The sequence below is a fragment of the Lonchura striata genome, chromosome 2, assembly GCF_050655825.1.
Source record: "Lonchura striata isolate lonStrDom1 chromosome 2, ASM5065582v1, whole genome shotgun sequence".
Classification (NCBI taxonomy): domain Eukaryota; kingdom Metazoa; phylum Chordata; class Aves; order Passeriformes; family Estrildidae; genus Lonchura; species Lonchura striata.
This window is the reverse complement of record NC_140704.1, coordinates 36,412,501-36,427,975: the sequence shown is the minus strand read 5'-3', so window position 1 is coordinate 36,427,975 and position 15,475 is coordinate 36,412,501.

The window sequence follows — 15,475 nt, the reverse complement described above, 5'->3', positions numbered from 1 at the left end:
TTATGATTTAAGGCTCTTAATGGGTGCTGGAAATTTTTGCAGAAGAAAGATGATTGATGAGCTGTAAGGAAATGTATTGCTTTATAGGCAATTTAGATTTTTTGTGGAAAAGGATCCAAATAATTAATATAATACCCTACATATAAAAATGGGATTTGAAGTCAAGATATATGATACCCGGAGGTGTACAAACCTGCATATACTGACAGCTTTGCTCATAAAAATACCCAAGCCAAGCTATTTTTACTGCATGAGCAGTACCCCAAAAATACCCAGTCCCAAAGAGACACCTTTTTTTGGAGAACAAACAGTCGTGTTTGTTCTACTCTGTCACAAAAAGAAAGGAAAGGAGAGCAGAGCCATGAAAGAAAAATGAGAACACAATGGGCTTTCCCTGCCTCATACTACATACTCTCTTTTCCTTTCCTCCTCCCCCCAGCCAGCTAAAGCAACTGGCAGGTGCAGTATTGCTCTGCAGATGGACCAGGAGTGGCACACATACAGTTATACATGCCTGGCACACACGTATTTCCTGCTTTATATCACATGCCAGCTAGCCAGGCAGTAGCCAGATTTGAGAGGACATCCCCAACAGTTGTTGTGCATGGAGAGGAACCAGTCTACTGGCAGTGCACTATTAACCCTTCTCCAAAAATAGACTGTGCACTTAAACCATGACAATAATGCTCATTTTCTCCCATTTTTTCTGTCACACTTTCCTTGTCTTTCCTTCCTTGTCATAATGGATATCTTTTTGGATAGGACAAGTCAGTACCAGTGATTCTACAGCCCTGAACTCCGTGAAACTTTATACACATTTCTTACTGTTCTTCCTTGTCTCCCAGACCTAAATCAGCTCTTTTTGGTTTGGGAGTGGGAGAGAATAAAGGTAAAAGAGAACACCTAAATTAAACTAACTCACATATCACATTTATAGAAGGTTTTTAGCATCTAAAGATGCAGCTAATTATTTGGTAGTATTTACAAAATCATTGATTGAGACTGAAGGATCAAAGTTTGTGTGAATCAGACAGATTTAAAAAATCATTATTTCTAGGAACCTGTGTATTTTGTTAAATCTCATCTAGTACCTGATTTGCCTGATGTGCCTGATTTGCTTGAAATCACATCCAACACAATTAATTTCTGCCATTTCAAAGGTGGGAAAATTTCTGCTGTGTGCATCTGTGAAAATATTGTGGACTAGGTTGTGGTAACAAAGGCACTGGGAAAGCAATGACACCATCTCCCTGCTAAGTTCTCCATCCAGTGGAAGCCCCGAGCAGTGGAGAACCAGTGGACCAATTCTCACACCCACTCCAGTCCCCATGAAGGATGTAACCAAGAAGAAAGTACGTGAATCCAGCAGGGATGTTCACGAGCATCTTAAAGCAAACTCAAGTTCCCTTTGTGTGGCACGCACTGTTTAAAAAATGAGTTCTCTAGACAGAGAATATTTTATGGAAATATCCCACCAAAGCAGGCTTCAGCCAGTCTCAAGGCAGGAGAGATTCTGCTCAAAATACTTACCATTACAATTTAAAAAAAATTTTAAAACCCACAAGAAGTTTGAACATAACAATAAAAAAAAGAAGAAAACAACTACAAAATTGGGTTCCCTTAAATCCTGACATTTATCACACCGTGGGATTTACTTTTACTGCAGTATTTAAAGGATTTCCTACTCTTAGACTTGGGAATACTGCAAATAGCACAGTAAATATAACTACTATGAGCAGTAAATGTCAAGATTTTAATGGTGCCTACTGTATGCAAGTTGGTTAGAGTCACCCATATGTGTCAACATGTATGATCTGATTCTGACTTCAATTATGTCTGTGTAAACCAGGAGTAAGGTCACTTAATTCAGGTGAGTTACCATCACATGAAACCTATGTAAAATCAGAATCCAGGTCTGTATACAAAATCTTGTTTGGAAGAAAAGCATTTGTCTAAAACAGTTATTTCCCAGGGAAAAAAAAAAAAAAAAAAAAAAAAAAAAAAAAAAAAAGCTTTATTGAAATCAAAGGGATGGGACATCAGGATCCAACACACAGTTCCCATTGCAGGAGTGCAAGTCACGTGGGCAAAGATTGCAAGAATGCAAGAAACATGCATTTATGTTTCTTGTAGATATGAAATCCATGAGGGTAGAGCCGATACTCCTTCTGTCAGAATAAGACCCCATGTCTTCACATTATTAATTAGGGTATTAAACAAAAAGAATTTGCTTTTCTATATCCAGAGACTTTTATTCTCTTCTTTTCCTTGAGTCTTGCAATATCCCAAACAGCATTCTTGTGCTTTGGAGGAGCTTCTTTAATACACCCTCCTATTTCTTTCCATAAAGCAGCATAAAGCCATGGAGGATACTGCAATAACGTGGAAACAGGTGCCACAGTCTGTGGCTCCAGTTGTGAAAAGAAGTGTGCTTAACTCTGCTCAACAGACCAAAACCTTACTGAATGATAGCTCAGTGGAGGCAAAGAATCTTCTTTTATATCAAAAGGGCTTTTTTAAAATACATCCTCTGAGACCAACAATAAAGACAAGCCCCTTGCAGTGGACACTGGCAGAGTTGCCATGCAAAGCCACCACTTTCTTGCAGTCCCACACATTCTTACATCCTGCTGCCTCTCAAGCCAGCCACCAGCTAAACACACTCCTTGTGAGACTTCCTTGAGACAATTCACAGCAACAAATCTCCAGTCACAATAGTTAACAATATGGAAAATAATTTTGAAATACCTTAAACTTGTAAAACACGATGTGGCTTTTTCAGAGGTATATTTCTTTCTGACATTAAAAAGTAGGTGTTAGATGGAATGTTAAGATTTGATTCTGAGTAAAGGATTCCAAAGTTTTGGTACAGCTAACCACATTCTCTTAGACATACCCCACTTTTATTACCCAATAGAGGTTATTTCAGATCCTTCTATTTTCAGTCTGCCACACACTAAGTACTCATCATTTTATGACACATAGTTACATGGACTAAGATAATGGTAATTATATCTCATACTTCAAAGCAATTACCCGCTGAGGTGAGGAAGGGCTCCTTCTTCCACATTCCACAATAGAGTATTTGCAGCATGGAGTTATTCACCTTTCTGAGATGCATTAGCTATTGGTCAGAGTCAGAAGCAAGATACCAGATTTAATGGATTAAAGGTCTGATCCATTATCACACATCTTATAATTATCCAGAAGCATAAGTCTTTACAGTAATTAATCAGTGAGAGATTAGTGAATATTCCCAGTGGGAAGATACTAAGTCTGAGAAATAAGTGTAGTTTGGTGATGTCCTTAATTAGATATTGACTCATTATCCAGAATGCTTGTGTTTTTGGACATGATGGTCACATTAAAAAAAACACAAACCCTATTTTATTGTAGTCCTTAAAGAATATAAGGTAATTATTCCAGAAATTTACATATTCTGAGTAAAGGACTCTAGATACTCTGTGCTAGGGTATTCTGTTTTCATCTTCTTGGTAGGTATGGATGTATTCTTGTAGCTGCTCTGGATGCAGCCAAAAATGGAGGGGGTGGTTTGAGCAAGGTTTAGCAGCTGTTCTGCCAATCTGAAACCCAGAGGAACTTCTAACCAGAAAAAAAGGGATTGCCAGCCCCGTTACAGGGCCTGGACCAACCTGCCAATGCATAGAGGGCAGGGGAGACTCAGTGCCCATCAAAGGAAATCTTAAGGACCAGGGAAGAGATTATGAACCTATGGGAGCAAGGAAAAATAATTCGCTGAATTTTGACTCCTGGCTGTTAAGATCTTGAAACTCCACATGAAGGTTGTCTGGGTTTTGTCCTCCTAATTGCCTTCATATTCAGCAGTTGACCTCTGTGAAGCACCCTGGTCCTCACGTTCTGAGCACAATGATCCTGCAAACAGCAGAAATGAGAGCCCAGTGAGACCTCTCTCGGTAGAGGTAGGTTTTCCTCCTTACTAGTTTCTTGTATCCTAACCCCATGCAAGGACTCTTGCACTGGGCTAAATCAGCCTTGTGTTTCCTACTCTCAAGGACTGAGCAGAGAATCATCTATGTCTATGCACAAATTCACAAAATCCTGATTTTCATGCCAGCAGATAGTGCCTATGAGGTGTCATTACTACTAGGTCTACACATGAAGTGCATGGCCTTTTCACAAAAACAGAGGTGTTCAATCTTTTCTACCAATATCTTACTTCATATTAACTTTATTTGGGATTTTTACACAAGGCAACTCCAAAGGAAACAGGTTTTCATAAGATTTCACAGCCCCTAAGGAGACAGAGAGCTAGAAGCACGTCTCGAGCCTCCTCCACGCCTTGTCTCACTTGCAAAGAAACGGGACAACACTGTGATGAGGTCTGTTAAAGGCTCCCTCAGCTCTTTAGTCGCCTCCTCTCATTCCTGACATTGTGTCCCCTTCTATGTGTGGCACCATCTCACATTTCCCATACTCCAAATAACTTCTCACTCCTCCCTCAACTCCTTCCTCTGAGGAACCTTCCTTCCTTTTTCTCCTCAACACTCAGCTCTTCTCTCTTCCCCCCAACTGAGCTGCGAGCTTACTGGAACAGTATTCTCAAAGTACTCTATAAACATGTTTAAAAGCAATCTTTTTCAACCCTTGATCTTTCCTGGATGAATCCCACTTAATCCTCACTGAGATTTTTATGAATGGATTTTCCTTACCCTTTGAGCAACATCTTTTTGTTAATATTTTTATGTCAGCAACTAAGTGGGAGATAGACTGTAGCTGCTAAAAATAAAGAATAAAAGACAAAAAACCACTAATTACTCAGATCAAAACAAAATCTGGAGAAGTGAGTCATAACTCAAAAGAAAGGGAAAAATGTCTTGCTTTTCACTGGGAAATGAAAAGAAAAAAAACTACAGAGAATTAAATTCTTGTCCTCCTCTTACACTTAGGAGATTATTGTCATCTTTAAGTTAACCAAACTAGATCATACTGCAGCTCTCACTTCTAGGCTGAAAGTAAGAAATGAAAGATGTCACAAAAACACATACAAGTCACAAGGCAAGAAAGCCAAACAGCTTGAGCTTTACAAATGGAAGAGATTAAATTGCCACAGTATTAAATAAAAGGAAGAATTCAAAGCAAAGAACACAAACTACTTCTGACTATGTAAAGCCAATAAGATAGTACAACTGGTAGAAGGCTGGCTGCTTGTACGCTGTGCCAGTTACTGAACTAGCATGCACCAAACTAATTAGTAAATAGATATCTTTTGCTTTGAGCTCTTATTTTAAGAAAAATTTCAGTAGCACGCAACCTATAAATACTTCTGGATCCATCCTTGATGCAACTACACTTCAGTATTTGGAAATAAGCCTTTTATGCATTATTTAGTGTTTCAACTGTGGAAAAATACTTTCATAATACAGCAGCTTAAATGTCTCAGATAATGCTCATGGATCAAGTTCACAGATTATGTGAAGAATGACGTAAGATATATATGAAACTTGCCATTTCTTACTCCTTCTGTAGCTTTTCTTAATACAAATCAACTCTTTCTAAATTACTGATCATTGATTTAATAGCCTTTTATATGTATCTGCGTGCACGTGGGTAATTTTTTTTGCTACTATCAAGTGTATTATCAGGTAGGCCTTGTGTCCAAAGCTGGTAAAAGATAGTATTGCATGACTTTGAATTTGGAAAAAATTATCAGCACCTGTCCATTGAACCACCAAAAGCAATTCATAGTTTTAAAAAATCACTTCTACTTATTATTTATTTAAAGGTCTATGTAATATGACAGTCTCAGAGGTGGGCTGAGTTTAGCCCCTCAAGGAAAATAGTCCACATCTCACAGATTGGAGGAGAGGAGGATAACCACAGGCCAAATAAACTCACTTAGCACACAACAGCTATACCAATCAGACCATAACATGGACTATGTTTTGTTTGTGGGCTATTTATACATGCCATTATGAGAGAGAGAAGTCTTTCACTTGCTGAATCTTAGTCTGCTATGCACTGAGTGCTTTAACTGCTATCATTACAAATGTTTACTCCTTCTCTAATGTATTACCAAATTGCACCAATTTTCATAATAAAACCTTTGCCCCCATATAAATAGTTTATTTGTGCAAAAAAACAAAAGGTAGGAAGAATTAAATGCTGGGGATTTTTTAAGAGATATACACTGTGAAAGATCAAGGGCATAATCAATTTTTTTAAAAAAATGCATCTGCAACCCAACTTACACCTGTTGAAACCAGAGTTTGTTGATTTCACTCTGCAATCACGAAACCTGTCTTTAAAACTGACTTGGGGAGTGCTTCCATACTGGTAGCTTAAATATCAGGTACAGACATTCTACCATCACTGAAAAAATACATCAGTCCTGATGCCCTCCCTGTCCCTTAAGCTCTGTCAAGGATGACGGTTCCATAGCAAAGAATCTCTAATGCTGCTGGAACTCACAGTGCTCCTTCCTGGTAACAGGATAGTCAAAATTTGGAACTACAGACAAGCTGGTCCAAAAGGAAGAGGTATAAAGACAGTGTTCAGACGAAAAGGCCAGCCTCAGAGGAAAGCACTATTAATGATGTTTTGAAAGAGCAGAAAGTCTGAGAGTGAACACTGGCCAATCAGTTATATGGGAAGTAGGTGTATAGGATATACTCCCAAATGCATTAGTGGAGCAACTGAACAGTTGTTTTATTAAATGATATTATGAACTCTCTGATCATAATCGCAGCTGCTACTTGTATCCCAGCAGACTAATATGCTCTGTTTTCCCTGCTAAGGCACGTTTGGGACAATTGTAGGGGGACACACATGGCCAGGGAAAAATTGCAGTGAGAAAATGTGCCAGGATTCCACATTTCAAACAATATGTTACCAAATATCATGGAATGAAAAATATTAATTTGGAAGTATGTTCCCTATTCCCTACAAACAACTTATACAAGATGGAGTAGCTTCCTGTCTATATGATGCAACAGATTTGCTCAGTAAAGGCTTTTTTAAAAAAAGGTGTGTGGGATACATACCCATAAGTAAATGTCCACAGCTGGGTGCCTTGGTCTTATTTACACATTTACATGAGCACCAGGTACTACAGGTACTTCCAAGAAAGTACAGATTTTGGACAAAGGAAAGACTAGCCTGGTAAAAAAAAGGAGGCCACAGCTGCCATTTGCACCTGCCAAGTCATATTCACATCTTATCATCTGCTAAAGAAATAGTCACATCCCAACACAGTTCTCCCACACAAATCTCATTGTATTAGGTCCCTTATGTTTCACTAGCCATTACTGTATGCCCATATTTCTACATTCATGTGTCTGGATGCGGTAGACATGGATTCTGGATCATTATTAGTTTTGAAAGAGTTTTTAATTTTAGAAAATGCAGTAGCAAAAATATTGTTAGACTCATATTCCAATTTAAATATTAGAATGATGTCTCATTGTCTTTCAGTATAAAAAAATTAGAAGAGATTATGATTTTTTTTAAATGATGCTACTTTTGTATGATATTGCAAAGAGAATAAGGCACTTTCCTTTAAACTGATTTCCAAAGCTATATCTGAGATCTATATCTGCTGTTTATGGATCACAACTAACTTTATAGTCATGTATAAACTGTACTTCTGAGTGCTGTAAGAGGTATCCCCTGTCTCACAATAAAAATATTATGGAACATTATATTTCCATATAGTAATGGCACTCTTATTTTACTAGTAGGAAAGGTATTGTACTAATTTAATTGAATAACATAAAAGTCTCACAAGCAAGATCAATATTTTATTTTCTCAACAGTTTTTGTCAATGAAGATTTAATTTCCCGTGCAGAGAAGGTATTTGTATAGCTTACGGATATAAGTGGGGTGTGGTCCTTTCTCTGGAGCCCAGAGGCTTTGACATCCCCCCTGCTCCAGTCCCAACAAGAGTCTCAATGCCAAAACACAAGTCTAGATGTCAGTAAGTAGAGGATTTATTTGCAACCCTATAAAAACTTATCCCTTGATCCAAAATCATATAAATTCCCCATGTTTTAGTTTATGCCGGAACTAAAGATTTCTGAAAGCTTAGCTATGTTGGTCGGGATGTGAAGATAAGAAAACGTAAGCAAAATGGGAGAAAAAACTTAGCCTATTTCACAGGTTGACATCCGAAGACAGAGGCTTCTGTAGAAGGTAAATATTACCCTAATCTCTGTTATGAATCTACAATGGTTATTTTGATCTTTTTATAAATTGAATACAAAAATGCAGAAACACATGCAAGTTAGCCTAAATACAATAATGTTTAAAGACAATAAAATTAAAATGCCGCAAATCTGCAATTATAATCCAGAACCTTGGCACAATAGACAGATATGTGAACTTTCCCTGAACCTAAAATCAAGTGCTACTAGAGAGAAGTTTTCAGTTGAGCTGGGTCAGCTGCTGATGTTGAGTGGAAGCTATTGGCAGTATGATGGCCAGAACCAGGTTTCACAATGAACTTCACATTTGCTCACAAACATAACTGCCTTAAAATTCAAAGGTTGTAAATTAGATACAGAACTTCACAAGTCTCTAATTGGATTATAATCTGTCCATGGAATAGATTTATTTACTGTTCTGTTAATTCTTACAGCCTTCTCATCTAAAGGAAAAAAGATCCTTTCCACCTGTACTTACAGCCTGCTCCAGAAGTGACACCACACAGTACCAGACACAGGCTTTCCAGACTATTGTTGTCATAAGCAAGAAGAAGTACCAAAACTCATCAAAGTGTTTTAAAAACAAAATCAAAGATGGAAACACAACCTCATTTTACAGTGTGAATGAGGAAAATAGTATTCTGAAGTATGTGAGGTGTGATGGAGTTAGATGAGAAAACTACAGTCACTTTGGCCATTTCAGTGGATTGGCTCCTCAAGAGAAAACACTCCTACCTGTCAAAAGATGCTAATAATAAAAAATTTTATAATTACATACATAATTGCTTCACACTTATCATTAATATCCAATGCTAATAAAGATGAAGACTGAATGTAATATTAAAATAATGTTGCCATTTGCACCTCAACAGCATATTTGTTTATCATTCATTTAATTTTAGAACATTGTGAGTCTGAAGGTGGAGATGGAGAAGAAAAGGAGCAGTAGCTGAAGAGCATCTCCCTTCTGTGCTTTGTGGTACTGTGCTGGTTTGGGCTGGGATAGAGCAGGTTGTCTTCACACTAGCTAATAAGGGGCCATGATTTGGATGGTACACGAAACAGAGAATAACACAGAGGTGGTTTTGTTACTGCTGAGCAGCGAGAGCCAAGGCCTTCTCCATTGCTCCCCCGACCCAGCAGCAAGGGGGCTGGGGGTGCACAGGAAGCTGAAGGGGACAGAGCCAGGACAGCTGACCCCAAATGACCAAAATGATCTTCCATGCCACATGGTGCCATGCTCAGCAGAGAAAAGCTGTGGAAAGAAGACAGCTGGGGGGCATGCATGGAGTAATGGTTTGTCTTCCCTTTTGCCTGGGGCCCCATTTCAGCACAGCCCAGGGTCTGCCACAGCCCCACTGAGCCTGACTCCCTCCAGGGGGCTGGTGACCCAGCTGGCCCTGGGCACAGCCCCTTGGCCTGCCAGCCCGGCCACCCCTATGTAACTCTCAATTTGGCACATCACTGGTGAGCAATGGGGGAACAGATTTGTCCCTTCCAGACCTGATTTTCCTCCACTACAATGCACAGGCTTATAGAGCATGTCCAGGGCAAATTCTCCCGAATTAAAAGTTTGATTTATGAAGCTACTAAGACATTCACTGGCTCACAACACAATGACTATGTACTTACAGTTAGTTAACTTACAGTTAACTAACACACCTACCTAAAAATTCTGTCTTTCCATTTTTATTCTTCATTTTTATCCTGACACATCACCCTCACATTTGTTCAGGCCAGACAGAGGCATCTGTAAACTACCTTTGAGTTAATATGCACACAGATTCTCAACCTGACTCTTAAAAACTCTTTATACCTATCCTCAAAGTTGTATTTTTGTATTCCTGGACTTGATAAATAGCATGTGTGGTGAGGTGGGAAAGGTGTTCATAATTTCCAGCTGAAGTATTGCCTGGTGAAGTGTCAGCTTGGGTTACATAACTCATATATAAACAGACTTTTTGTGGCTGGTAGGAGAATAATTGGTTCACCTCTTCTATTCCCTATCTCACACAGCTGCATTGGCCTCTTATTTCATTATTCAGTAAAGCTTGCAATGACCACCACATTCTTTACAAAAGCCTATATAACATTAAGGAAAATCTTGTACATCATGAAGATAAGGTCAGCATTTAAACCCCTAAAAACTCGTTAGGAAGATACAAAGTGTTTATTGGGCAGCTACACTCTTCTGCAGGTGGTCAAATCTAAGCCTTCAAGGACACTACCGTGAGAGAAAGGTTAGTGTGCAGCTGACTAGTAAAAAACCCCAGGTGTTTTAGGTACTACTGAAACAATAAACCATTACAACTTCCCAGGAGATGAAGTCAAGAGAGGTGCCCTGACAGTAAGGATTTGTTCCTGGACTCTCTCCCATTCTCTCCTGGATGGAGAATAAAAATTACTTTTCAATGATAAATAAACATACTGCTATTTTATTTCTGCTTCTCACATGTTCTTTTATAGGTGTATAACTTTTTTCATTTTTTCACAGAGTGTAAAATATCTATAGGCAATATCTAAACCCTCTCTCTGGAGGTATGAAAGCTAATTAAGGAATCTGCAGAATGTGTTCTGGGGATGAGCAACATTGAACACATGACTGATATGTGTCTAGAAGCAACAGCAATATCAGTAGCAGTACATGAGAAGGACCTTACCTATCTAAAGTGCACACATCTGCATCTAGACACATTCCTGTGGTGCTCTGGGTCTCCTCTCTTCAAGTGGGAAGCTTCTCCAGAAGAACAAAGGAGAATTTTTTTGTCACTGAATCATCCCTTTGTTGCATCTCATTGAACAATTCTTGTGCTAGAATACTCTGAGAAATCACTAGGAGGCAATTTCTTCAGGGTCTTTGTAAATACTACTGCTTACATTACCTGAATTTAAACCATAGTAAATTTTCTTACACCCATATTAAAAGAGTGGATAGAAAGATATCTCCTTCTGTTAACCTTCAGCTTAAAGCTTAATTCTCTCAAACATTTGAGAGAGCAAAATGAAATTGTACAAATGTCTGTGGAATAGGAAATGTAAACAGGAGATGTCTCTGAGGCAAAGCAAATGTGTGGAAAACCCCAAAGTTTCCCGCATCATTTTTGTGTACTGAATAGCACATATAGTTTGTAATAGGAAATTATTTTCTCATTCAGATGTCCAATCAAAACTTATGAGAAGTCCCCCTACCCCAATTCCCCAACTGCATCATAGAGAGCAATATAATAAGGCCCCATTGACAAAAATATTCCTTGATTGCAAGGATCGTCGATATCCTGAAAATGAGTTTTCACAACACTAGAGGTGCACTTCAGCTCACTTTGCCAGGTGTTTGCATTGCAGTGATAATTTCCAGCACTGTGCTGGCTGCTGAATATGGCCCAAAATTGGAATCACCCCCACAGGAGTATTCAGATTGCATAGGAAAACCTGGGCAAAGAATAGAACAGACTACCATCACAAAGAACAGAGCTGCACACCCTGAATGCAAGCTGCATCAGAGCAAGCATGCAGGAGTCATTTTTACAGCTTTATAGCAGCAGAAGTTTCCATATTGATACACAGGAAAGCTCAGGGAGAATCTCAGAATCAAGTCTCTCTAGTTCAAATCTGTATCTTAGGGGACTCAGGGGTAAACACACACAGTGCCTCTTTCCTTTTCACTGGGGCATTTCCACAAATGCTTCTCTCAATCTGAATCTCTGTGCAGGAGTTCAATAGTGACTCTCCATCATACTAGGCAGCTGGTGAGTCCTGGTCTACAGTTTGCTAATGAAGGAAGATTTCCTCCATTCCTCATTGAAAGCACAACATTTCTTTGCTTCTCCTGTGTATGCAAAAGGAGAGATAGAGAAACAGGCCAGAGAGAGAGGCTCAGCTCATCGTGGTGTAAAGATCACCAGTATCTGTCCCTTCACAAAGCTCAGAGGTTCACATAGGCATGTGTGGCCCTCTAGATGCAATCCATGAAGCCATGCAAAAGTGACTTTTCACACTTGCACTGAGTGCAGTTTGGTAATCACTGCTTCAGCTGTCTACAGTTATAAAAGGGTAATGAGAGAGAAGACATTGCCCCAAAGTTAGAGTGAAGAAAGGAAAATCCTGGTTCTGTATTATGCTATGAGGGCACCAATGAAATTGCTCCTATTTGCAATTACTTTAGTGAGATGATTGTGCCTGAGTAACAGAGAAAAAAAGTACCACCTAAAGAGACTTGCTTTTGATATCAATGTATTGACAGAAGGTTGAATTTCTACTTTCTGCTGCCAATTATCTCTTACATAATCAAAATAATTTCTTCTTTATAGGATCATAACCGCTTTAAGCAGTGTTCCCATCTCCAAAGCGAAGATGAATAGAAGCAAACTGACTTCAGGTGTCCTTCCTTCCAGTACCTGGTTTGAATGATAGGAAGCTTGGTTTTCCGTAGCTACTTTTAAAAGTTTCCAAAAAAGCAGAAGTTCTCAAGTTGAGCAAAAAACAGTTGATGCTGAAAGTACTGGTCGCATTTGAAAATGTCAGCCCTTGTATGACAGGCAAACAATGACCATCAGTTACAAATTATGTCTGAGGTTTTTTAAAAAAGTATTTATGATGTTAAAAAAAGGCTTTAATTGATTGTTACCTATTTAAGGGAGTTGGTTCTTTTCACTGATTTAATATGATTATTCCAATTTTGGCAAAGACTTACTCCCTAATAAAGGCAAGGAGTCTTGGGCTTATTTGTGTACCCAGCACAAATCCAGGCTGCTTCCCATTCCCTAAGGCACAGCTACATTGCTGGTATAGCTCCCCTGCACCAGCTGCAGGAGCACTAATCCTCACCCTGTCAGTGGAACACAGACACCCCAGTGCTGTCCATCCCAAGAGCCCTGAAAGGAGAAGTTTGATCTGACTGGGTCTGCAGGTCGCTCGCTCTGGGAGCCATATCCCATTGCATAATGAAGCAGCACCGTATGTTTATGTACCAGACCTCCCTAAAAAAAAAGTGAGCATTGCTCTTAATCACTGGTATTTATGATTCATAAGGAAATGGAAGACATGTGAATAAGGAATATGCGATAAGAACAAAAAATGTCTGTGCCCACTGACATTGTCAGTAGAATCCTGCTGTCATTGCACTCCATTGGGACTGCAGGCCTGGCTTAATGCAGCCTGATTGCAGCTGTGTCTGCTTTGGTTTCCTGAAAGAACTTGCAAGTCTAGCATGGTAACTTGTCATCTGCAAGCCAGGAGTTTTATTCACAGTTTGCTAGAAGCCACATTAAATAGCAACATCAGTCTGGAGATCAGCTTCTACAGCAATGTTCTTATCCTTAAGCCTGTGCAGATGGGTGATTCCCTGTGTGCTTGCTTTAATGGCTGTGCTGCTGAAGACACTAATATCCTAAGACATATCTCTCTGGGGGGCTCTTGATATGAGAGTAAAATGAAATTTGTGTCCAGTTTGCCAGGGCCTCACTAGTGCCCTAACAGCAGGATGCTGTATTAGAAAGACACTCTTCACAGGTGCACCTTTCACAAAAAGACTGTCAGAAAAACCTGAAACATTGGCATTATTTAACCAATTCATAAATAGCAAATTCTCCAAACAACTAGAAATATTTATGCTTCCTATATTCTTTGAGTTCAGGAATCCACAGCTTTGCTACCAGTGCCGCCTGTGAGGTTATTGAGAAATTAATTCTACTGTCAATGTGTATAGACAGAGCTTTGCTATAAAAATGCACCCAAAGACTATGTATTTTGTCTTCCTTTCCTCCCTCCAAGCACTGTGCTAACAATATGACTCTTTACTATCAGAGCAACTTGTGATTATGTAGTGATAAGCAATCCACACTCAATATGCCATCCCATTAGGGAGTGTTAAGTTATTACAGGTCGTATTGCTACGCCTAAATAAGACCTGACAGAAAAGCTCATTAAATCTGAAAAATACTCAAATGAAAAAACAAGAACCCTTTTCCTTTCTTCCTCCAAAACTAGATTAAGGTACTTAGCTGAAAGGTCCTGATGACCTTTGTGAGAGAAGCCTCCTGTGGTACAGGAGTCCCTCACAGAAGGGCTCTGCAATTCCCAACATTGGATTAGCACCAGTTGCACGGATTCCTTCCCTTAGCTGACCCTGAAAGGAGTGGGGAGTTAATGTAGAAATCCCTCTTCCAGACCCTTTGGCTTTTATGGTCTCATAAGCAGGCCTCCAATCCCTGGAGCACAGATGACACAGAGAATTCCATTTCACTCTTGCTAAATATAGCACCTTCCCACTCATTTTTCTCCCAACAGACAAACACAACCTATAGTGGCTTCTCTGCTTGCTACACGTCCTACATCCCATAGACCAAATGACAGACTAAAACAGTGATGAAGAAGTTGAAATGCCAACTTATGCCACTCCTTGATTCACTGTTCACCCTAGAGAAAGGACTTCATCCTCTAGGGAGCGTACCTAGCAACCAAGTTAAATGACAGTATTAAAGCTGTCCATATTAAAATTATTAAAAACCTGTCTTCCATGCTGGATATTCATCTCTCCAGTGACCTCCCCACATCATTGGTTTAATTTATATGTGCCATTAGGCACTCTCAGAAACAAAACCCCCAAAAACTATGTATGGTTCATTTACATCCACAGTTGTCTTTACCACAATAAACGACTGTTGAACTGATTGCATTATCCCTTTTCATTCAGTAAAACTTTCACTCATTTTATTTCAGTGTAGCTGTGGTCTACAAAAACTACTGAAACCATTGTCCTATTCAGCAGCACTTGGTCACTACAAAGTGCAAACAATCCTAGTGGTACATCCAGTAATGTGTCTTCATCTCACAAAGTGCTTTAAGCTCCTGGTGAATAATAAGCAACTAAGTAATCCAAATCAAATCATCAGGATTAGGCAAATGCCTAAAGTTAAGCACAAATGTGTTTTTCAGGATTGAGGCTCAGGGGAATGCAGCATTGTTGTTCGCATGTTCAATATAATGCATGAAAAGAAAATCTGGATTTTTAAAACCCCTTTTGATATTTTGAAGTTGGTATCTAGGCTTACTGAAGTCAGAAGTATGCTGGATGTGGATGGGAGAGGAATTTCAACCTAGTGGCACACACAAGTACTGGTTAGTACAGACAGGGAGGCTCTAATGACAGCAGCAATGGAGTCCTATGTCCTGGATATATTTCCCAGCTGATAGCAGTTACCCTCATGAGTACAATCACTGTCAACTGTAAGGAGCCCCATTAAGCCTAAGACCTGCATCCCAAAAGTAACCCACATAATTAAGCACCCTTGAATAT